This window comes from Protopterus annectens, chromosome 7.part0 (assembly GCF_019279795.1).
Source record: "Protopterus annectens isolate FY-2018-M chromosome 7.part0, PAN1.0, whole genome shotgun sequence".
NCBI classification, from domain to species: domain Eukaryota; kingdom Metazoa; phylum Chordata; order Ceratodontiformes; family Protopteridae; genus Protopterus; species Protopterus annectens.
The window spans coordinates 22,989,514-23,014,274 of NC_056739.1; positions in this window are offsets into that span (position 1 = coordinate 22,989,514).

A 24,761-nucleotide genomic window follows, 5' to 3' on the forward strand; every position below is an offset into this window, starting at 1 on the left:
TTTCATTCTCGTCCCTATGCTTAGCCCATATATATAAATGTTCCAACAATTGCTTACTGTCCCTTAAAACAGTCTCCACTTTATCCAAGATGCTCCTAAGCTGCTTTTCAACATATATGGGGGTGGGAGGGTGGCCTAATGGTTAAGGTATTTGCCTTACAAACACAAGGTGCAGGGTTTGAGTCTCACAAGGGATAATTGGCTAGGCTTAAAATGGCTCACAAGGGCAGTTAGCTTAGTACCAATCTATGAACCTATGAACCTATATGGACATTGGCTCAGTGAGCCACCCTCTTCCTGATACAATGGGTCTGAGGGGAGGATTCAATGGATCTTTGTGCACTTTGGGCAGGCCATATATCACTGGTATGGTGGGATGTTCAACAGAAATGTATGTATACAAAGAGTAATCTATTTGGTCTGTCATACGCAGATCATATACATAAAAGTTCAATCTATTAATAATACCATTTACCTGATACATCTGCAGTATAATGTATACAGTGTTAAAATATAACATCTCATGCATTTTATTATATATATATATATTATTATTATAATTCTCCAGCTATGGAAGCCTTCATTAAGATCTGTGAGGATGACTTAAGGAAATAACTTAATGAAAAATGCAAGCCTGTTTTTTTAATTTGTCAGCTAAGGAATATGAGGCATTGAATATGCTGACTAGAGCCGAGCATTTGGTCATTAGACCAGCAGATAAAGGTGGTGGGATTGTTGTCTTTGACAAGTTGGATTACCTGAATAAAATGCAGAGCACCTGAGCACCTGAATGATATATGTAATATTAAACTGACCAATGCACTAGCCAAGCATGTGTCTTAAGTTGGGGTGAATCAGTTTTAAATTTTTGGTTTTATAAAAGGTTAATGACAGCTTATTTTATTTTATTTTACATTTGTTGACCGGGAGAGTCCAACTGGATTACAAGGGTTGGGAGGGTGGCCTAATGGTTAAGGTGTTTGCCTTACAAACACAAGGTGCGGGGTTTGAGTCTCACAAGGGATAATTGGCTAGGCTTACAATGGCTCACAAGGGCAGTTAGCCTAGTACTAACCTATGAACCTATGAAGTCCATTTTCAGTGGAGGCCCTGGGAGAAAAGCTCTAAGAGAACAATTTTTACAAAACATTGTTTTAAGGGCAGACTTTTGACATACAATTTCCATAGAAGATATTTTGATATACATATTAACTAACAGATAGGATACATTAATTCTCTACAATATAATATTACATTTTAGAAGATATTCCTAAGTTTAGGATTCCTGTGATAGATTTACTATCAGAGTAAAAGCAGAGAGACGTAGAATAAGGCTCCGAGAGAGCAGATGATGCTCGCTATAGTTGAGAAGAATAACAAATTGATTTACTATAAGTCTTCGCCTGGTTTTAGTTGAGAAGGATAACAAATTTATTTACAATATGTCTTCTCCTGGTTTTAGTTGCTTATGGAAAGCACAAGATTGCTGGGGTAGTTTTCACTAACTCCTGGAGAGATGGGATGAGCAGTAGATTAACAGTCCTAAGTGGGCACAGTACTATGATCGGTTGGCATAGCAGAGTTACATAAGTTAGGTGAAGTGGGCACAGTACTATGATTGGTTGGCATAGCAGAGTTACTTAAGTTAGGTAAAGTGTTCTAATGAGACATTAGCCAGGTGGGATGCAGGAGCACAGTCGATTATTCAAAAAGTGAGTTTTAACAAGTTTCTTGAACTGTGATGGGGATTTGTTGTCAGTTATGTGGGCAAGAAGGGAGTTCCAGGTTTTTGCTATACAGTGGCTGTAGACAGACTTACCAGCTTCATTGTTATATTTGGTTACTTTGAGGAGGGTTTGTGTGCTAGACCTCAAGGGCCTGGCGGTTGTATAGGATTGCAAAAGATTTTGTAGGGCTGGGGTGTTTTCAGAGTTATGTATTATTTTATGGGCAAGTGATAGTTGATTGAGTTGAAGTAGTAGTGGTAGTTCTAGCCAATTGAGTTTTTTAGGCATTCACAGTGATGTGTTCTGATGGGAGAGGTTGTAGTGAATTTGGCTATCTTATTATAACAACTATCAAGTTGGTTTAGGGTGGATTTGCGGAAATTTGTAAGCACGGGGGAGGCATAAAGTAGGGTGGATAGTAGGTGAGTCCTTGCTATTGTAGTTTTGGAGTGGTCAGTGAGGAATTTTTTATTGCGATACAGTAGTCCAAGTTTTTTATGTACTTTTTTTATGGTTATAGAAATATGTAGGTCAAATCTAAGGTGATTATCTATTTCAACCCCTAAGAGTTTGGTATGATTTGTGGGGGTGATTGTGGTCTTGTTAAAGGAGGAGATGAAGAAAGAATCAGTTGGAGGTGTGACTCTGTGGGAGCTAAAGAGTACTAGCTTTGTTTTACTTGGGTACAGAATGAGCCTTTGGTTTGTAATCCAAGTTTCTGCTCGGGAAAAGCATTCTTGTGTTAGGGAGTGAAGGATGTCAATTGATTTGGCTGCGCATATTATGGTGGTATCATCTGCATATTGCATTATTGAAGCTTTAGGAATACTGTTTGGGAGCTGATTGGTGAAGAGGGTAAAAAGAAGTGGCCCCAGGATAGAGCCTTGGGGTACTCCTAGGGAGACTGGTAGGGAGGGGGAGAGTTGGTTTTGCCACATAACAGCTTGTTTCCTTTCTTCTAGGTAGTTTTTGAACCAGGAGATGGCAGTAACAAGGAGTCCGTTGTTTCTGTGAGTATTGAAAATGTTGGTGAATTCTGTTAGTGCGGTGGTAGTGCTATGGAAGGGTCTAAAGCCATGTTGTTGGGTTGCTATTAGATTATTTTCTAGGAGATATTTCATTAGTTGCTTGTGTATTACCCTCTCTAAAATTTTAGATAAAGGGGATAGTATGGCTATAGGGTGGTAGTTATTGAGTTCCAGGGAGGTTCCCCCTTTATGTAGAGGGATGATATGTGATATTTTCTGTAGCTTGGGTACTATACACTCGGAGATGATCTGTTAATTAGGATGGAGACAGGATATGATATGGCATTTGTAGCCAGGTGGAGGCATTCAGCGGGAAATTTATCTGCAGCTAGAGACGTTAGTTTGAGCTTGCGGAGTAGTTTTTCAATGGATTTGTTTGGTTCTGGGTGGAAGCTAAACTTTGGGCAATTGTTAGTTGGGGTGGGGGTGGATTTGCAGGGGTGGGGATGTTGTCATAGGGCTGGTTGTTTGAAAGCGTCTGGATGGTTTCTGCAAAGTTTTTATTAAATTGAGTGGGGATGTCTTCTTGGTTGTTATCTATTTTTGGAGTTGGGGTAGTTGTTTTACCTGGTTGTAGAATAGAGTTAATTGCTGCCCAAAATTTTTGTGGGTTGTTCTGTGCTTATCCTGTAATTTTTGATAGAAAGATGTTTTGTCTGTTTTGGTGAGTTTTTTGGCTTTCTTACATAGTTCAACATATATTTGTTTGTTCAATTGGGATTTACTGTTGAGGTAGTTGGTCCAGGCCTTGTTTCTTTTGTTGAGGAGGGATTTTGTATCTGGAGTTAACCAGGGGGCATATTTAGTTTTAATTCTTGTTGTTCTGGGGGGGTGATGGTTAAGGGTGTTTAAGAAGGTAGTATTGAAATATAATACAACTTCATCAAGAGGTAGGTTTTTTGGGGGGGTCCAGTTGCACATTTTTAGGTCATTTATAAAGTTGGAGCAGTTAAAAGTGTTTTTTGTTTCTAATTAGGCAGGTAGATATTTGGGTCAGTTGTGGTGATTTTGATCTGAGTATGAATGTGGCTTGGTGGTCACTCAGGGTGTCAGTGATGGGTGGGATACGATTATCCAATCTAGAGTGGATTGGTGTTTGGTTCTCTTGTCTGTTCTTGTGGGGGAAGTGATGAGTTGGGTTAGGCCATGTAGGTTAATATGGGAGAATGTGTTAGATATCCATTCTAGGAGTTTTTCTGTAATGGGGATATTGTTGCTTGGAGGGATGTAACATCCTATGATTTTGATGTGTTTAGTATCATTAAGTTTAGTTTTGTTAGAGTGAGTTCAACTTTATTGAGGTCTGGGGTTGTTATATCTACTTTCTCAAGGATGAGGTGAGATTTATACACTATAGCAACACCCCACCTTTTTTACCTATTCTATCACTACGAATTATATTGTAACCTGGTGGAGTGATTTCATTGTTGTGGTTGCCTGGTTTAAGCCAAATCTCTGTTAGTATGACTATCTCAGGTTGATAAAAGGAGAGTAGTGCATGAAGGTCGTGGACTTTGTTTAGTATACGTCTGACATTTAAATTATTTTATTTTGCCTTATTACTTAGTTTGAGGAAGATCTGACAGTTGTGATCAGCCTTATTGTGATACCAGGTATCCCAAGCTTTATCCCTAAGTTTGAAAAGGGTTTTGTGTTTTTAGACGGCCATGGGGCTGGGTTGGTTTTTATTTCAATTATCCATAGGGGGCTGTCTGATTTTAATATGTTTAAAAAGGCTGAATTGAAGTAGTCCACTGCCTTGTCTAGTCTGAGGGTTGTAAGACGTGCGAAATTGCAATACCTTAGTGCATTAATGAAATGCTGAGGTATGAAATTTTTTTGAATTACATATTTCAGGTAGGGTGGTTGTTTTTGTGGTTTTGAGGTATTGCCTTAATATGAATATGGGTAGATGGTCACTAAGGCCAGTTGATACTGTACCATAATACTGGGCAGTAGATGGATTGTTTGTAAGGATACAGTCTAGTATGGATTCCTTGTTTGTATTTTTGTCAATGCAGGTGGGTGTTTGGATAAGTTGAGTATACAGGTTGATATGATTAGAGGGGATAGTTGTGTTAATAGATTTCCAGTCAATGTTAAAGTTAAAGTCCTCTGGGACTGGGAAGAGTGGCTCCTGTGGGAGGCTTGTGGATGTCCAGTTCAGTATAGACTCGAGGGTAGGTATGTTGTCTCCTATGGGTATGTAAATGCTCACTAGGTTTAGTTGCTTCTGTTGATTGATTTGAATTTTGGTGAATATGATTTCTTTATTGTTAAATGGTGGGATGTCTTTATGTATAAAGTCTACCTTGAGGACAGCATTGTGTAGCAAGGCAACACCTCCACCTTTTTTTGGTAGTTCTATCAGCCCTGATTATATTATAACCTGGGGGAAGTATTTCATTGTCCTTAAAGTGGGTCTTGAGACAGGTCTGAGTAAGGAGTGTAATGTCTGGTTTGTAAGCTGAGTGCATGGCGTCTACTTCATCAGTTTTGTTCATGATTTTTCCACTGTTCATACTAAGTATAAGTAGGTTGCAGGGTTTTTTACACTTAGTTGCATGTTGGATGTTTGGACTATGAGGTTGGTAGTATCAGTCGTGGGGCCTGGGATGGTGTGTATATCACCACAAATTTGGAGCTGTGTTTGTAGGAATACGAATAGAGATTGAATTTTGAGTAGAAGTTTAGTTAATCTGTTGGGTTTGATGGAAAGTATTGTAGAATTTATATATTTGAGTTCAGTGGTAGAGTAAGTGAAGTTGGATGTTGGAGAAAGGAGTGTTACTATGTGGTTGGAAGAAGGAACATAGAGTTGAGCTGGGGTGGAATATTATATGAGCATTATGGTAGCACGTAATGGTGTAAAGTGTAACAAGGGTAACTAGTAGTAATAGATGAGAGGTAAACATAGTTACCTGAGGGTGTGTAAGTGGTCACTAGTGGTGTACCCCTGATTCAGTCCTTGGACTTCTCTTTTTCATTTACATTTTGGAGGTCAAAGATAGTGTTGAGGGTCTGTGGTTGACCAAGTCTGAAGATCATTGTTTATCCACTTATTTTATTTTTCTTCTCTCTTCTCCTATTTCCCCCACTTTTACTCGTTATACTATCGGGGTAAGCGTTATGTGATAGTACCTAGAGTGACCACTAGAGGGCAGTAATACCATTTTATCTCCCATTACTTACTTGCTTCTAGCTTTTAGTAATTAAACTAGATTCTGACTCCTTTTTACCTCAGTCACCAACATTACCTTTTCCCTCTGCTACTGCTTTTACCCTTATCAGCTCTCTACTCACTGTACTTCATAGTCCCTGACATCCTAGATACCTTACTTAGAACTCACCTCCCTACCTCTTTGATTATTTTTCCTCTGCACTGGTCTTCTTGGCTCTACCCCACTCTGTTCACCCTGCGGGCTCACTCCTCTCCCCTACCCCCAATTCCCACCCACCCCCAGTGGTCCTAGACTTATACTTCCTTAACCACACCCTCTCTGTTAGTCTACCCTATCCTATGCTTCAACCAATCTATACTATTTAGCCACACCCCTCCTCAACCACCTTTCTCTTTATCCAACTTTCTCCAGTATCTCCACCTACAGTATTTTTCCCGATTCATTTCCTTTATAATTCTTCCTTCTAATACTCTACCATACCATCATTTCTTCTATTGCCTTATTCCTGCCCAACCTCTTTTGTAGTTGTACAGGAAACCGTGCTGTAGTTGTACAAGTAATCTTAGCAATATGCCCACAACAACTAAAGCTCTCCTAACTAAGTTAATACTCATAGCCATACTTATACCTGTCCTTACTTCTGCCTATCTCCTTACCTCCTTTGAAAAAGTGAATTATTACCACTTCAGCTACTCTACAAAACAAACAGCTTTTCAAAACAATACCCTTACCCATAGTCATATAAATATCACATCCACTCTCTGCTACCTACTAGCCATATAACATCGACTCACACACATTAAATTCCATAGCCCCACTGTAAGGAAACTAAAATATCTAACTAGCTACATTTATAACCCAGTTTCTAGGCTAAAAGCTCCAACCTTAAAAGATGGTGATATCCACCTCAACCCAGGACCAACCAGTGTGTCCACAGTAACAACTCACAGCATCATTCCCTCTACCCTACCTACCTTGACCAGTCTCTCCAACTCCTTACTAATAGGACATCTTAATATCCACAGTATCAACAATAAAGTTGCCCATCTCCATGCCCTTCTTGATATTCATTCCTTTGATATCTTCTGTCTTACAGAAACTTGGTTAAAACCTGGAACTAAGGACAATGAGATAATTCCTTCAGGTTATAATATATTGAGAGTTGACTGCACTAAACATAACGGTGGAGAAGTAGCTCTTCTCTTTAAAACTGGACTACAGATCTCCTCTATTCCCTATATCCCACCCCAAGATAGTAAGGCTGAAGTCCTTATCTCCAGATTACAACTCAATACTAGCAAATCCCTTAACATCATCTGTATCTACCTACCTCCTGGTAATAATAGCACTACAATAGAGGATATTCTAAGCTGGGTATCTACTACTTATTCACAAGAAACAATTATACTAGGTGATGCCAATACTGACTGGAAGTGTGTCAGTACAGACTACTCTTCTTTGCATATTAATCTTCATGGATTTAGTCAAACAATCACCACCACTACTAGAATTAACAAGCCAAACAAAAAAGAAAGTATCTTAGATTGGATTCTTATTAATAAACAACAACAAACTTATAAAGTAGGAACTTTGCCTGATGATGTAAGTGATCATACCTTAACTTATATTATAAGACATAAAAATGACATTTCTAACACCCCCACTTACAGGATCTCATGGTCCAATAAACACTTTAACCCTGTATTTTTTCAAAATGAACTTAATGCCTGTGACTGGAACCCACTAAAATTTCTCCCACTTGAAGAGGCTGTTAAATATTTCAACTCTAAATTCTTAACAATCCTAGATGAGCACGCACCTAAGCTGTCTATTAGAATGAAGTCCAAAACAGCCTCCTGGCTGTCAAAAGACACAAGGCAAAAGATATTGCTTAGTAACAAATCTTGGGCCAAGTGGAGAGCTACCAGAACCATCTCTGAGCAACAAACCTTTAAACAGTTGAGAAATATTACAAAAAAAGCTATACTCACCGACAAAAAGAACTACTATTGTAAACTACAGCAAACCCACCATAATAATCCACAAAAGTTCTGGTCAAGCATAAATAGACTCCTACACCCTGGGCACTCTAGTACACCATCCCCACTAGGAGCTGATAATAATACCTCCCAAAAAACTGCGAATGCCTTCAATATCTTCTTCACAGACACCATACAATCCCTAGCTCATCAACTATCCACAGACAATGCTAGTCTCCCTATCTCTATACATGATACTCTACCAACTCTACCTCTCAAGACATCTGCAACAACTGGAAAGGCCACAGAAATACCTCACTAAAAGAATCACAGGCCTAAAGCAGATGCCCTACGATGACCGCCTTAGAAAACTCCAGCTATACTCTGTCGCATATCGTCTACTCAGAGGCAATCTCTGCTTAACATACAAGGCCATGTCAAACCCAGAGCTGTTGGACATGCTACACTTAAAGAAATCCAAAACCCTCAGAGCCACACGCTCCAGGGATCTAAACCTTGTCATCACAATAAACAAAAAATGCTAGAGGGATAGGTTCCTGACCCAGAGACTCCCCAGACTCTGGAATAGATTGCCCATACATGTCAAGCAGAGTGCCTCTTTGACCCTCTTCAAATGATGGATGGGAGAAAGGAAATTCATCCCAGAGATCATGTCAGTCACCCTGCTAGACAGGAGTCCAGGGAAGTAAATAGTGTGGGAAGAAATAGCCAGGGAATTGTTATGGCTAGGCTTGTATAGGCCCTAGGGCTGATAGCCTACTACCAATCTATGAACCTATGAACATTCCAACTTCAACCCATCTCTACCACTTCCATCCAAAAATTCATCCAAAAACTTAAGCCATGTACCCCCTCTGCTGACCACTTACCATCTCAATACTTGCAAATAGCAGCTAAATCGGTTGCCTATCCTATATCCATCCTTATAAATAGAACCATAAATGAGGGAATCATCCCAGACATCTAGAAAACCTCCCACACAATCCCTTTACATAAAGGTGGTAACTCTAATGATTATTCCAACTACAGGTCTATAGCCCTCTTATTACCCTTAGCAAAAGTAATGGAAAAATGCATTCACTGTCAGCTAAGACCACTTAACCCAACACAACATACTAGCTAACTGCCAACATGGCTTTAGGCCATTTCATAGTACCACCACAGCTCTCCTATCTTTCACTGACTCCATCAACAGAAATTGTAATAACAACATCCTCTCATCAGCACTCTTTATTGATCTGTCAAAAGCTTTTGACATGGTAAATCACCCCCTACTCATAAAGACCCTTGAATCCCTTTCTCTAGACGCCAAGGCTGTTCTCTGGTTCAAGTCCTACCTTAACAATAGACAACAAGCAGTTCTTTGGGATAATAAGCTATCTTCCCACCTGCCTGTCTCCCTTGGAGTCCCTCAGGGCTCTATTCTAGGACCTCTTCTTTTCTCTTTATTCATCAATAACCTCTATGTAATAATCCCTCAAGCCACCTGTATACAATATGCAGATGATTCTATGCTCATATATTCTGCCAAATCTACATCTGAACTACATTCTCTAACCCAGAATGTATTCAGCACAGTAGAGGCTTGGTTCTTAAAACATTGCTTCCTTTTGAACACCAAAAAGACCAAGCTCTTACTCTTTACGCCTAACAGTAAGTCCACCCTATAGGTTTCTCAATAAAATCCAATAATGGCACCCTTATATCCCCAGACTCTACCACCAAACTGCTAGGAATCACAATTGACAATAACCTTACCTTTGATAACCATATTAATAACACCATTAAAACAGTAAACAGAAAATTGGGCTCCTTATATAGAATAAAACCCTTCTTAACTCTAACAGCCAGAACCACGATTGCCCAGTCCCATTTAATCTCAACTCTTCTTTGTGTTTTACCCATATATACTAACCTAAAAAAAATAATCTTGTCAAACTAGCTAACTCCTATAATAATATAGCCAGATTTGCCACTGAGAACCCATTTAGAACGCACCACTGTCTGAACCTACAGCAGCTAGACTGGCTTGAACTAAAAAACATTTTGATACTTTCCCAACTTACCATTGTTCATTAGATATTTTACCAACCAATCAACACCCCTATACTTTCTAACCTTATTACCCCCTATAGAAATATCAATTCCTTACGCTCTTTTAGCAAACTTCTTGCTAGCATAAGCAAGTCTAATAACTTGGCTGGTGACTCCTTGTTCTCCAACACTGCTGGAAAAAACTGGAACCTTCTGCCAACTGATCTAACTTTACTACGCTCTCTTCCACTCTTTAAACAAAGGCTCAAGAAACATCTTAAGACACACTGGCTATGTCTTTGTTGCAACCCTGACTAATCTTCTGCTTTCACTATTGCTATCTCTTCACTTTCTCCTTTTACCAGTCAATACTGCTCCTCCCCCTGAAGTAGTAATTATCACTAGTAAATTAAAATTACTTATGAATTTAATCTTGAATGTACTGTATATTACCTCAGATAACATACTGTAAAGTGACTTATCCTATCTTGTACGTTTATTAGAAATCAGTGTAATTTTTTTCTCATGAATACTTATTACTTAGCATTTTAACATCCTTTCTTTGTATAATTGTGCATGAGATATATTTGTGTGTTACTATTGGAGCTTTTCTCCCCGGGCCTCTACTGAAAATGGAAATATATCCAGTTGGACTAGCACGGTAAACAAATGTAAAATAAAATAAAAATACCATGATTGTCCAATAGGGCCTGTCCCAAACAAATAGCTGGTGTCAAAACCATGGACTAAACTGAAATGCCAAGAAATGTATAATCATATCTTTTGGCAAGCGTGACGCCCCTTGTCATTATCACATTGTTAATACACCCCTGTAAATTGATTCTCTGGTCAGGGATATGGGAGCCTGTTAAGGAACTGTCCTTTGATTACTCAGAGTCCACTATTTTAAGGAAGTCCGTTGTCAGTGCATAGCTTATATCTAAAGGTATGGTGTGCAGGTCCAGGGATGTAATCATTATACTATATCTTGCACTCATTAGGTTGATCAGTGCCTATAATGCCCCTTTTCGCATGCATCTGTCCAAACATCTGTCACAACTGGACTGACCACGATGCTTCCTCACTAAGAAAATCAAGGGTCTAAATTATAACTATGCAGACCATCTCAAAGCCTTATCCCACTTTTTGGTATCATATAGGCTATAGAGAGGTGACCTCTGCCTCACGTATAGCACCTCAACAGACCCTATCCTATTGCACATTTCCAAGTCCAATGGTGGTATAAACATCTGCTATTGGGATTTCAGTCTCTTCTGCAACATAAATAGAATATGTGGGAGGGATTGGTATCTATCAGAGAAGTCCGTTTTTATGCAATCGTTTTCCACTCCACATAAAGCAAAGTACTTCTCTTATTTTCTACAAATGTAACTGCAAATTCACCCCTGGTTTAGCACCCTTGTCCCTCATGGATAGAAGCAACATGTAAATGTCCCAACATATCCATATAAGGGCTAAATCCTCCCAAGGGAATGTAAGGCTAGGCTTCTTAAGACCATTATACAGATCAATAGCAAAATAAAACCTGTGTGCCATCATTGCTTGCATATGTTGGGATGTGGTAACAGGACTGTTTCTGTTATTTTTTATGATTTAGTTATGTTATTTAGTGAATATAATGGATGTAGATTGCTCGACTGTACATAAGATTAGTTGTTGGCTTTTCGTACATGGCGACAGAGAGAGAGGCTGACTGAAAATAAACAAGTTAGTCTGTGTTTCATATGCATTCATTTTCTTAAAATTAGAGGGAAGATAACTGACTTTTTTTTTTACAGTTGATAGGATTTGTTTATGAAAGATATGAAGCTAATAAAAGATGGAAAACTATGTTAATCTTCTTTTTTTTACCATATATCTCATAGACGCACATGCCCACATTTGCACACACATATAGTTCTTTGTTTTGTAGCTTTTTTTGATTTAGATCTACATTCTTACAGAGCCACAGATCAGAAAAGTGTCTGCCCAGGAATGTATTAAAAATCATCCGTAAAACATGCAGTCACACCTCATTTATAGCCTTCGCTGAAATTAAGTATTTGTATTTTCTGTATATAATACACGTGTATATTTTGAATTATCTAAGTTAATATCAAGTATATTACAGTAAAGCATCTGACTGACTGAAAACAAGAACATATTCATGTTTTCAAACAGTGTTCATTTTTGTAAAACGAGTAAATGCTTTGAGAAAGATGACTATGAAGATAGGCATATCAGAAAAATATAGCTGTCTGGAAACATTTCCAGATGGCATATATGTGCTGAAAGCTAATCAATGCTCTCTAGTAAGGCTGCAACAGTATGTACTGCTAATGGTTATTGAGATGAAAGAAAGTTAGTAGTTATGGTGGGTATTGTTTGGGCACTTTGAGTAAATATATTTCCAAGCAGTACCATCAATTCAGGACATTTCAGTTTATTTGCCATTACAAAAGGATGCATCAGTGCTTTATTCTGCAGTCTCTGCTGCTGGATGATGTGTATTAGAAGCATTATGTCAGAAAGGAAAATAAAATAGAAGCAGTAGTTACCTGCTCAAGGGCATAGTTAGGGATCTGCTATTTACACTACGGTGTAGGCATTTCAAATTGAATTGATTTTGCTGGCGATACTGACTGAGTTATTACTGCGGTCGGTCATTCAGCCCAGACCCCTTCCACTAGCTGTGTAAACCTCCCTTTTTTCTAGGTAAGTGAAGCAAGTAGCTGCATTAGCAGTTCTGAAAAAGTATCCTCAACAGAATCCTACACTATCTGGGGTGTGTGTGTGTGTGTGTGTGTGTGTGTGTGTGTGTGTGTGTGTGTGTGTGTGCGTGTGTGTGTGGTGGTGTGGGGGGCTCCATCCTGGAAGGTGGTATATAACCTAACATACAAACCAGTGCACAATTCCACCATTCCTAGTTCCACTCCATATTTACTTGTAGATGATCTCCATTTTTGTAGAAGCTTCCTGTAGATTCCATTTTATCTTCTGCCACTCTGATGTGAAGCACTTTCTTTTTTCCTTTGAAGTAAGCAGTGCTTTAGTAACCCCCTCCACCTACGGCTAGTAAACAACTGAAATGTATGTATAATATGTTAATTAAAACAACTTTTTAAGTAAATGCCTGATTTTCAGATTAAACTTTCTCAGGCAGTGTGTAGGTGTATAATCCTTGGAGTATGGCATTTAACATCAGTTGCGTAACTTGCAGAGCACAGGAAACCGATTGGTTATAATACATGCCAGTAATCAATACACAAGCTCCTCCATATTTACATCTAACAACTACCATATGCATGCTCACTCTCCCAATTTGTTGGGTATTAATACTCTGAGTAAGCATATTTACATTGTAGAAAGTCATTTTATCCGTTTGTGTAGCTTTATTTGGGTTATATTGACTGATTCATAACTTACATTTCTCTTTCCACCCTTATGTATACACAAGCTGTTACAGAAAAACTTTCAGATTTTCAACATGTAGTTGAGGAAATCTGAAAGGAATGCAGGAGGAGAGAAGAAGAAAATTAGGCAGACAGGGAAAGGCTAGCATTTTCAAACATGGCAGAGTTTTAAGTGATTTGTTTATTGCTTAGGAAGGTAAGTTTCTTACCTTCCTCACCCTTTTTTAAGATTTGTGTGTGCTGTAGTTCAACAATCTCTGTATACATACCTGTCTTGTAATACTGCACTATCACTTTCCAAATTCCAGCATTTACTTTTTCATGACAAATTAATATAAAGTGTGAAGACGAAAATGCAACAAATATACAATAATTATATAAACGTTTACTACTTCACTTGAGTATTCTGTAAAATGCATTTCATATCTCAGGCATTCTGGAATTCATTTGCATTGTCCATCATACAGTGCCTTAAAAATAGGCAGCCCTTGAAGTAAATTAATTTTATGGTAATTGGCTAGCAGTTGTTGGGAGAACAAGGTGAATTTGAGTTGCTGAGCAGTGTGTAAGCCGTGTTCAAACGTTAATCATGAGAGTATGTCGTCATTTTACATCATTGCATCTGGGGTTCATTTACACTTCATTAAGATCTGTGGTGTTTTACTGGAAACACTTCCCTTCAAAATCATTCTGCCTGTCTTACTAGAAATTCCTTATAATGTCTGAAGGAATTACATGTGAAATCATACCAAGCAAGTGACTGACAATGCTGACAGAAAGCAATGCTTACTGGAAATTGACTTCTAGAAAATTCACATGCATTTCTTTCCTTTTAAGATGATCTCTAACATGGTGTTTCAGTTTTTGGCATTTATTTTCTTAAAATGGATGCTATAAATGTTAAGTACAATAAAAAAAACCAACTGCTCTAAGAATCATTTGGATAATGCACTTGGAAAAAATATGTATAACAACATACAACTACAGTTCTTTGTGGGTCTCTAGTGCCATTAAGGAGAACAGTAATGCAACCTAATTTGCTGACACTTTTAACTTGCACCCTGACATTGGAAAGGAGAGGACAGGTATGCCACATCTGGATTAGATGACTGCAGACGTGACACATGGAGAATACCTGGCACATTAAGTAATGTCAGATTTATTATATTTGGGCTCAAAGTGGTATGCATAAACTTATAGACATTATTTAGGCAAGTCTCATAAGAAGTGCTATAAAAATCAAAAATAATAATTACAAAAATAAAAAAAATCTAACATGCCCATTTTAAATCAGTGAATGACAGCATAAATAAAATGCCAGATCTTAAAATGTCATTTTTGTTCATTGACATGATGGCTGTCTGAAGAGTTAATTCAGAAGAGGTATTACATTTTCACCCTCTGTATATATGCTATAATTATTCAATTTGAAAAAAAAATAAAATACACAGGCTCTATGAAAGGTTTAGCAGGCAAATAAAACATGTAGAAACACGAATACTGTACAATGTATTCAAACGCATGTCTATTCTGAGTATTTAATTTTATATAATGTCCCATTGCAGTAAAATGCAAATGTTGCATTTAGATACCCAATCAGAGGAATTCATTTCCACTTTCCTTTACATATTTATTCAGTGACGACTTGGGGATGTCTAATCCTGATGCGAACCATTCCACATTGAGATCAAAATTCCAATTCCAAAACGTTTCAGTTTCTTTAGATCACTCACCCGTTAACATGTCACCATTTTGGCACAATGTAGTGACATGAATATGCAAGAAGCGTTGATAAACTCCCTCTGGGATTTAGAAAAAAAAAATGCATGTCACAGTATCTGAATTTGTGCAGAGTGGCTATTTGTTGGGAGGGAATGATTCAGAGAGACACTGAGAGTGATTGTAGCAGGCAGTGAAATGCCACTGTGTACATAATATGCAAATGATGGCATAATGACATGGAAACAAACACATATTAAAACGAGGGTAATGGATGCAAACAAAGGTAAGTAGTATGATTGCATGATATTTCGTGTTGCTGATAAAGTTGCGGATGGCAGTAAAATCCTCGAATTATGGGAGAGAGACACTATGAGACCATGGACAGAGTAGCTGCTGCATTAGTAAATGTGTGTAAACAAGAACCTGTTCTCACTACTGGTAGTCATGGAGATGCATGTTGTCACCAAGTCATCTGTCCATTCCTAACATACCAAGCCCACCACTATAAAGAAATAGTGGTCATCTACCATATGGATAGAGGCAGCATGCAGGAGGTAGTCGAAATATTGTCCTCATATGCATGGAGTACCCATTCCTATGGAAATCAAGACATGTGGCTTACAGAATATTAGTCACAGGAACCTTCTAGAGATCTGTTGTGGACATGGTGGCTGTCTCCCAGGTATCTGCCTCAAGCATGTTCCATCACTTTCTTAAGGACATGCCACAGCATTTGGGAGAGCATACGTGGTTCCAACTCACCACAGAGGAGAGAAACACCACCATATTGATTGATTGATTTATGAGACAGCCCATTTCCCTGTGGTACTGGGAATCACTGACTGCACCCCCATTGCAATAAAGATGCCACCTTGAGGAGCAGAGATAGTATATCAACTGTAAAAGATGCTACTGCAACTGTCTGATGCTCTGTAATGCTCAGGGTATAGTTTGCAATGTGTCAGATGACTTCCCAAGCAAAGCACATGACTCCTAAATCTGGCACATCTGTGACTTATACAGTATCAGCGGTTTGTGCAGGGTGACTTTACACAGGGTCATCCTATCGGTGATATAGGATATACCCTGAACCTATGGCTAATGACATCAGTTAGAATCCCCAGACCATGACAGAGAATGCAAGCAATGCTGCACTATCACAGATCAGAATTATCATCGCACATGTTTGGACTGCTGAAGGCCCACAGATATGTCTGTTGGTGTACTACAGTATGACCCTAGAACATGCAGTAAAATCTTTGCAATATGTGCAATGTTGTACAAAATGTTACTCTGCAAACAGATACAGAGGAAAGAGACATCTGGGAGTAGGAATTCCTGGAGTCAGCAGCAGGGGAAATGCCTGATGAGGAGGTAGCTGCAGGGAATGACTGAGTGAGGTTGGGGCAGAAGTGGTGTGCAGTGGCTCTGGTTAAGAGGAAGCATTTGGTTCATAATTATGGGCCAGAATAAGTGTAGCATACAATAGAACAAATGATGCAATATTACACCCAAGCTGTGCCATAACATGCATGGACTTGACTCACTGTGCATTAGACACTGGCTACCCAGGTAATAGGGTACTGAGAACAGGGAAGAGTTTTCATCATGTGTGTGTGTGTGTGTGGGGGGGGGGCACAACTAACAACGGGCTGTGTATAGAGTTGGGTGTGTAAAACTACTGCATGTAGATGGGTGATTGTGTGAAACCAGGGATAGTGGGGACAGAAAGTGTCTCCAGTGTGGCATGACTGGGGAGTGGTGATGTGTAGGTGTGCATGGACAGCTCCAGCAGATAATGCAGCATTGTGCTGGATTTAATGGACAGTTCTAGGGCACCCACTTGAGATCTGTGCACTGACTACACAAGTTCTTGTGCACAGGGGTACCCTCTACTGGGAAGGTCATGGCAAAATATACAGTGCACACAGAAAACAAAGAGCTCTGGTTTAATTTCTTCAAGACATTTGGACTTCTTATATCATGACTGAAACAGACCCCATTTCTAGGTCAAAGTATGATTAAAGTTCATGAAATGAGTATTTTTTCAGTCTTTGATGTTAGACAAAAATGATCTCCGCAGCACCTGCAGTGTGCCCAGAAATGATGACTTCTGCAATTCATGCATGTATTGGTAGCATATATAAATAAGACTGTAAATTATTTATTTATGAGAACCATTGCTCCTACTAATATTGGAACTATCTGTGTATCCTCCTTCCACATTACCCTCATTTCTAACTGCAAATCTTGTTATTTCATGACTTTGTCCCTCTCTTTTAGGAAGACAGTGTAATCACTGGGTGTAGTAATTTCAGTAATCACTGCTTTTGTCTTCTTTTCATGAACTACTATATCTGGTTTTCTCACATCTTTGTTTTCACAGCTTTGGCTGTGTGAGCAGTGGGAGGTATTACAAGATGGTCTTTGCATCCACAATAATGCCCACAATACTGGATAGTGGTGTGGTTATAATACCACTACAAGTTGTAGACCATGGCCTCTCCCTCCTGAAGTGGGCTTCTCCACCAGAGGTGGAGGTGGAACAACCCTGAGAAGAATGAAGGCTGTAGTGGGAAGGTAATCATCTAGGTGCATCTGCATTGTAGACACTCCCTATTCCACTACTTCATAATGCTGCACATCTAGCCCAGGTATTTCCACAGGTCATTATACAGACCACATAATACCCTGATCAGGTCAACTATGGTTCCATTGGCCTCTGCCTGTGGCTCTCTAATGGCACTGCATAATAATTGCATAATGGCCATGGAGTGAATCACATAAGGTGGGGTGATACCCATATGGTGTGGCCCACCACCAGTATGCTATTCCCTGAGGTCCACTTCCTGCTTAATGGAGCTGACAACAATCAAGGTTGACTCTGTTGCTCCAGATGAGGGCATTCCCTTGGCTGATGTGTTGGCTTCAACCAGTCCTAAGGTGACATACTGGAGCTGTGTCCACAGAATCAGAAGATGTGGCTGTCATGTTCTTTACATCTACCAATAACATTGTGATCCCCCCAGCTGTGATGGGATTTAGCCATTGTCATCAGTCCCAGATAGTTCCCTGGAATCATGCAGGACTAAATCAATAGTACAGAAACCTGACTAGTCAGCACCTGTGAAAACACACAAGCGTTATTTGCTGAATGGATCTTTAAGCAACACTCTTGGGCCAGTGAAGGTCCTCCTATATCTCCTACATAATTAAGTGCTATGGTAAAACTATGGTTAACATGTCCTGAGCAGATTGCCATCATAGCTGTTTTCCTGATGTTCCTATAACAACAAAGATGCTGTGCTCATTAGTTGTATAACCTTGAGTTGGATGGGTAATGTAGGTAGTACCACAAATACTCACTTGGGGTATCATCAATGGATATTTGGGATGCCACGTGCAATTCAAAACCCAAGTCCAGAATTCCACAGTGCATACTTGATCTGTAACTGTTTGAACCCATAAACAGAAATAACAAGAACTGCTCTGTCTGTCTATGAATAATTTGTCTGTGACCCCCATGGCTCTCTGTCCCTGTTCCAGGCAGGCTGCCTGCTTGTGTAATCATATAGTTGACCATGTGACACCCCCCACTCATGGCCCTCTGTCCCTATCCCAGGCAGACTGCCCCCTGTGTGTTTGCGTAATCATGTAACTGACCGTGTGACCCCCCCCCATTCATGGCCCTCTGTTGCTGCTCACACTACCTCCATGTGTGCAGGCGTAATCATATGGCTGACCATGTGACCCCCCACTCATGGTTCTCTGTTCTTACCCCAGACAGACTGCCTTAATGTGTGCATGCACAAATCATGTAGTTGATTGTGTAACCCCCCTCCCCCCACTCATGGCCCTCTCTCCCTGTCCCAGACAGACTGCTTTCATGTGTGGATGTGTAATCATGTAGCTGACCCATGTGACCCCCCCCCCCACTCATGGCCTTCTCTCCCTGTCCCAGACAGACTGCTTCCATGTGTGCATGCATAATCATGTAGCTGACCATTATACACACCTGTTAATATGTGTGACTTTGACCATTGACAGAACTGATCCCCATTGTATTGTCCCAGCTGACATGCTCACAGAAAGCCTGATAAAACTTCTCATTCTGGAAAAGCAGGCAGCCAGCCATGCTCTTGGAAGGGCCCACTGCAGGACATAATTCTCTGCCTGTGAGAATTTGCCCTTGCAATGCATTAACATCTATTATAAAAATCTGTAATATCCAATACACATTTATGCAGGTAGCATGTCCTACATACTGTACTGCTACTCAGCAGCACATGAAACTACCCAGTGTTGACCAGAGCCCTGTTACATGCCACCCATGATACAGGACTAGCCACTTAGGTACAGTTGCCATTTGTGTGAGTTGTGGTTGGTATGTTGGGTTTGTGGGTGTGACTTTGAAATGATGCAGAGAGCCACATTATGCTGAGCAGGACATTATGCAGCAACATGGCCATATCTGGAACAGTTCATGCCTTCCATATATCTGTGGTCACAGTTGCATATGCACTGTCTTTATCTAAACAGTAGAGGGTTACTATGGTGGCAAAATGCATTCAGTTACTCCCTAAATCTGTGGAAGTGCTTCAGGCCCAGCAGAGGATTTGTCTGCCATTGTTCAAGAACCTGCCTGACAGTGACATAGAGGTGATTGTAAAAGGTACATGAACACACCAGTCATGCAGTCAAACTACATAGCAATGCAGAGCAGTAGGTCCACTGAATACACTCCTTGGATGTGAAGGCGACCACCCCTCAAAACTCTCTTCACAGTGACAAACGTACTCCTAATGTGTCTCTGCCCCATCAGATAGACTGATAACTAATACATAAAGGACTCACATGGTGTACAGTGCACATGACAGTTGTAACCATTCCCCATCAGACACAGTAATATGTAATACATAAAGGACTCTCGTAGGGTACAGGGCACATGACAGTTGCAACTCTGCCCCATCAAGCACTGATAAGTAATACATAAATGCATCTCATAGTGTACAGTGCACATGACCGCTGTAACCCTGTCCCATCAGATAGACTGATAAGTAATACATAAAGGGCTCCTGTAGGGTACAGAGCACATGACAGGTGTAACCCTGCCCCATCAAACACTGATAAATAAATCATAAAGGACTTTCAAATTGTAAAAGCCTGATAAGTAATACATAAAGCACTCTCGTAGGGTACAGGGCACATGACAGTTGTAACCCTGCCCCATCAGACAGACTGATAAGTAATACAGAAAGGGCTCTCATGGTGTACAGTGCACATGACAGTTGTAACCCTGCCCCATCAGACAGACTGACAAGTAATACATAAAGGACTATATCATAAGCAAGGTTTAAGTCTTTAGAACGGGTAATTCTGGTACTGTTTGTATTGTGGATATGCAGGAGGTCCATCAGAGTGGGGTCTGACAATTCCCTGTATGCCAGGCATAGATCTCCCCTTAAATGTCTGTAGGAGACAGAATACAGGGATAGGACCTTGAGGTGGTCTGCATAGGACATATTACTTATGCCCTGTATTCTTTTAGTGAGGAACCTCTGTGGACAATCCAGTTGTTGGATATGCCTGGTTAGGTACAAACCAAAGGGGGCATTGTACTCAATGATAGGTCTGATGAATGCTGAATACAGTGGAACAATGACTTCCTTGGACTTAGATGCCATACCTTTGTTTTTAAGTTGTGCAACATAGAATGATTTCCACACCACTGTGGACACGTGATGATCAAAGACGAGATTACTATCTATGTGTGCCCCTATGTCCCTGACTGCTGGGTCATCTTTAAGGGCTGTGTTGTCAATATGACAGTTACCAGGGGATGGATGACTTCCCAAAGGATACTATTATGCATTTCTTGGCATTTAGTTTTAGTCCATGACTCTGACAGCAGTTGTTTGTCACTGTCAGCTCCTCCTGGAGAATATTTGTGTCAGTGTGAGATTCAATAACAGCTCCTAATTTGCAGTCATCTGCAAATTTAGTCAGCCAGAGACCACTGACATTGGCCTTGACTTCGGAGAAGTAAATGTCAAAAAGGAATGGTCCAAGCACTGATCCCTGAGGGACTCCACTTGTGATTGGCCTCTTTGTAGAGGTGGACTCCCCAATTCTAACTTCCTGAGTCCTGTCTGTGAGCCAGTTGGCTATCCAACGGGTGACATACGGGTTTGTACCTAACATCCTGGGTTTGTCAACAATGCCCAAGTGGAGTATTGTGTCAAATGCATTGGCCAGGTCAAGGTAGCAGTGTGAATGATTTTGCCTTCATCCATTACTTTGGTGACCTTCTCAAAGAAGTCCACCAGGTTGAGTAGGCATGATCTGCCCTTGACAAAATCAGAATGGGTTGGGCATGACAGTTGTAACCCTGCCCAATCAGACTGATAAGTAATACATGAAGGACTCTTGTAGGGTACAGGGCACATGACAGGTGTAACCCTACCCCTGTGGAATACCCTGTGATACAGTGGAGCATATGTCAGTTAACATCAAACAGAGCACCTCCCAAGGCCTACATATCAACAGTAACTGGGAAAAACACAGTATGTATTTGCTTACACCAGAGCCAACATCTCCCACAGATTGCAAAACTTAACAAATCTTACTGTTTTATGTTTGTCCTGCCAAGGCATAAACGACTACCCCTCTTCACATTACCACAGACACTGCACTTATTCTCACTGACACTCATTAGCTCATCCCCCTAAACCAGCAGTGTCCTGTAGTTCAGCAAACAACACACATATGTGCAGCCTTTGTAGTACCCAGAATTAAAGGAATACCAGTCCCACGTCCTTTAACCTCACCTGACTGCTAAATCATGCAGACTTTCAGCTTCCTTTAGTGATCTGTGAGTCTTCAGGTTGCTTTATGGCAAACTTGTTTAGCACATTGAACATAATTGCTGAGGCAGCTGTTATCATGAACGCACCAGTTATGTATAACCAGGCAGTGCTCTGGAACAATGGCGAATTTGGGCTGGGTTCCTTAATGTCTCCAGGACTACACTCTTAGTAACTATGAACCTGTTTATTCTTCAGGGGCAGCAGGCACTGCATCTGTAGAAGAGACACTAAAATGGAATGTTGTCAGCAGAAGCAGCTTCTGTATTAGCAGTAGTTCTCTTTAATACAGAATTATTTGGATGACTCTCACTTCTACAGAAATATTCTTAGCATGTTATCAGGTGGTTCATATTTCTTATGCTCTCATGAATATGCTTCAATTTAAACTGTGCTGCACATTTCTGTATCTCAGGGTATTATGCTAGCGATCTTTATACAATTTCATGTAGTTCATCCAAAGCTATGAAGGAAGATCATGTAACTTGTTTCTTTATAACAATAAGGGATGTACACAGTCAACAAAGTGGCTATAACTGTTGGGGGGGGGGGGGCTTTCTGTGGATGAAAGGATGAAAGTACCTTATGCTCTTATCATCCGTCATTTTTAAAACATCTTTAATATGGCATTGTGAGACTAGTGTGTGTGTGTGTGTGTGTGTGTGTGTGTGTGTGTGTGTGTGTAAATTAAGTTGGAATACTTTGGCTACTGTGTCTATATTTGAAACAATTTTAAAATGTGTGACTTTGGTTAGTATTATTATTTTTTTGACAAAGACATCTGAGAAGGATGCAGTCAATGTAAATACAATTGATAGGTTTGGGGATGTCTGCAAATAAAAATGACTGACCCTACTCAGTTGATAAAAATTAAAAAGTCATTAGTCTATCTTTGCAGGACTACTCTGCATTTGTGTAAATCAAATTGGAATACTTTACCATGGACATTTTTATCACAATCAGGCATGTGATGTTTATGCAGTCAATAAAACAACCATAATTGTTGAGAAAGAATGTTATTGGATTATACTGACAGCAGTCTTGAGTGTTTTTCTATGATTGAAATGTTCTGAAATGGGTTCATGTGTCATTACTGGTTTATATATTGTTTCACTGCTTACTGGAAAAAATATTAAAAAATACAAATTTAAAACACACTCTAACAAATGTTGCTGTATTAAACGAGAATATAATTTAAAAAAATATATAGTTGAAAACAATCAGGAAGGATAATAAAAGAATGCATGCATTTGTGTGTGGTTTTAAAAATGTGTGGAGGGTTCCCATGGTTTAAAAACAGCTCGGTGGCCAAAGTCCACGTAATCTGCCACTAACCCTGACACATTTTCAGTGCGAGTTTCAGTACATTTCACTAAATATGAATTTAATGCATTTTCAGTGAATGTGAGGTTCAAGTGAAGAGAAGTTTGTTACTCCTGCCAAGTCTTTTCAATGTGAGACTGTTTTGTTTAGCAAAAGGCCATTAATGATTGTGCAATAAAATTTGAAATAAAAGTTTACATTAAATCCAAATCTCTGTAATCATTGTAAAAATAAAGAAGAAAATAGTGTGTAGAATGACAGGTGGAACAGTGTTTATAGCACTTGGGTAGACACAGCCAAGTAATTGGACATTGGAATTGCTGCAGTGGGGGCCTCCATTACCCTGCCTAAGAGCCCCATTAAACCATGATCTGGCCCTGTGTCAGTAATAAAAGCCAGATTTCATTCTAGTAGCATCTTGGGGAATATTTTACTATTTTTTTTCTATCAGTAATGCTGCACTTCAAAGGGCGGCCACGGTGGTGCAGCGGTTAGCATTGCCGCCTCACAGCAAGAGGTTCTCCAGTTCGATCCTTGGCTGGGGTGCCTTCTGTGTGGAGTCTGCATGTCCTCCCTGTGGTCGCGTGGGTTTCCTCCGGGTGCTCCGGTTTCCTCCCACATCCCAAAGACATGCAATAGGTGGATTGGACACTCTAAATTGGCCCTAGGTGTGAGTGTGTGCATGTGTGTGCCTTCTGTGGAAGATTGGGCGCCAGGCTGGCAACTCAACACTGTAAAACTCCACTGCCAATCATGAGCGGACAGGTGACCCACTGTGGCGACCCCTAACCGGGAAAAGCCGAAAGAAGAAGAAGAAGAATGCTGCACTTCAAAGACTATAAAATACTAGCAAGATGCTTGATTTTCAAACATTATTTAAAGCACACCTGACTGTTATATATAAATGTGACTGTTTAAAGCACACCTGACTGTTATATATAAATGTGACTGTTTAAAGCACACCTGACTGTTATATATAAATGTGACTGTTTAAAGCACACCTGACTGTTATATATAAATGTGACTGTTTAAAGCACACCTGACTGTTATATATAAATGTGACTGTTTAAAGCACACCTGACTGTTATATATAAATGTGACTGTTTAAAGGATCTAGGATGTCATTTTCAAAAATATTGGCTATTCAGTCAACTCTGTATCAGCTGAAAACGTATAGGTCCCACAGCATATAAATGTATATCTGAATATATAATGAATTGTGAAAACACTTCATTTTTTTATACAAAAAACTTATTCCTTACTGTAAAATACTGTATATTATGCATTTATATATTGCATTAAGTGAGTTATATTCTAATTGGTTTATATACTGCATTATATGCATAACTGATTACATAAACCATACATCAAATAATGGATACCCACCTGGCACTCTGATAGGACAAAAGAAGTTAAGATAAGGGAATCCACCTCCACATAGAGGCCAGTCACTAACACAGTTCCACAGG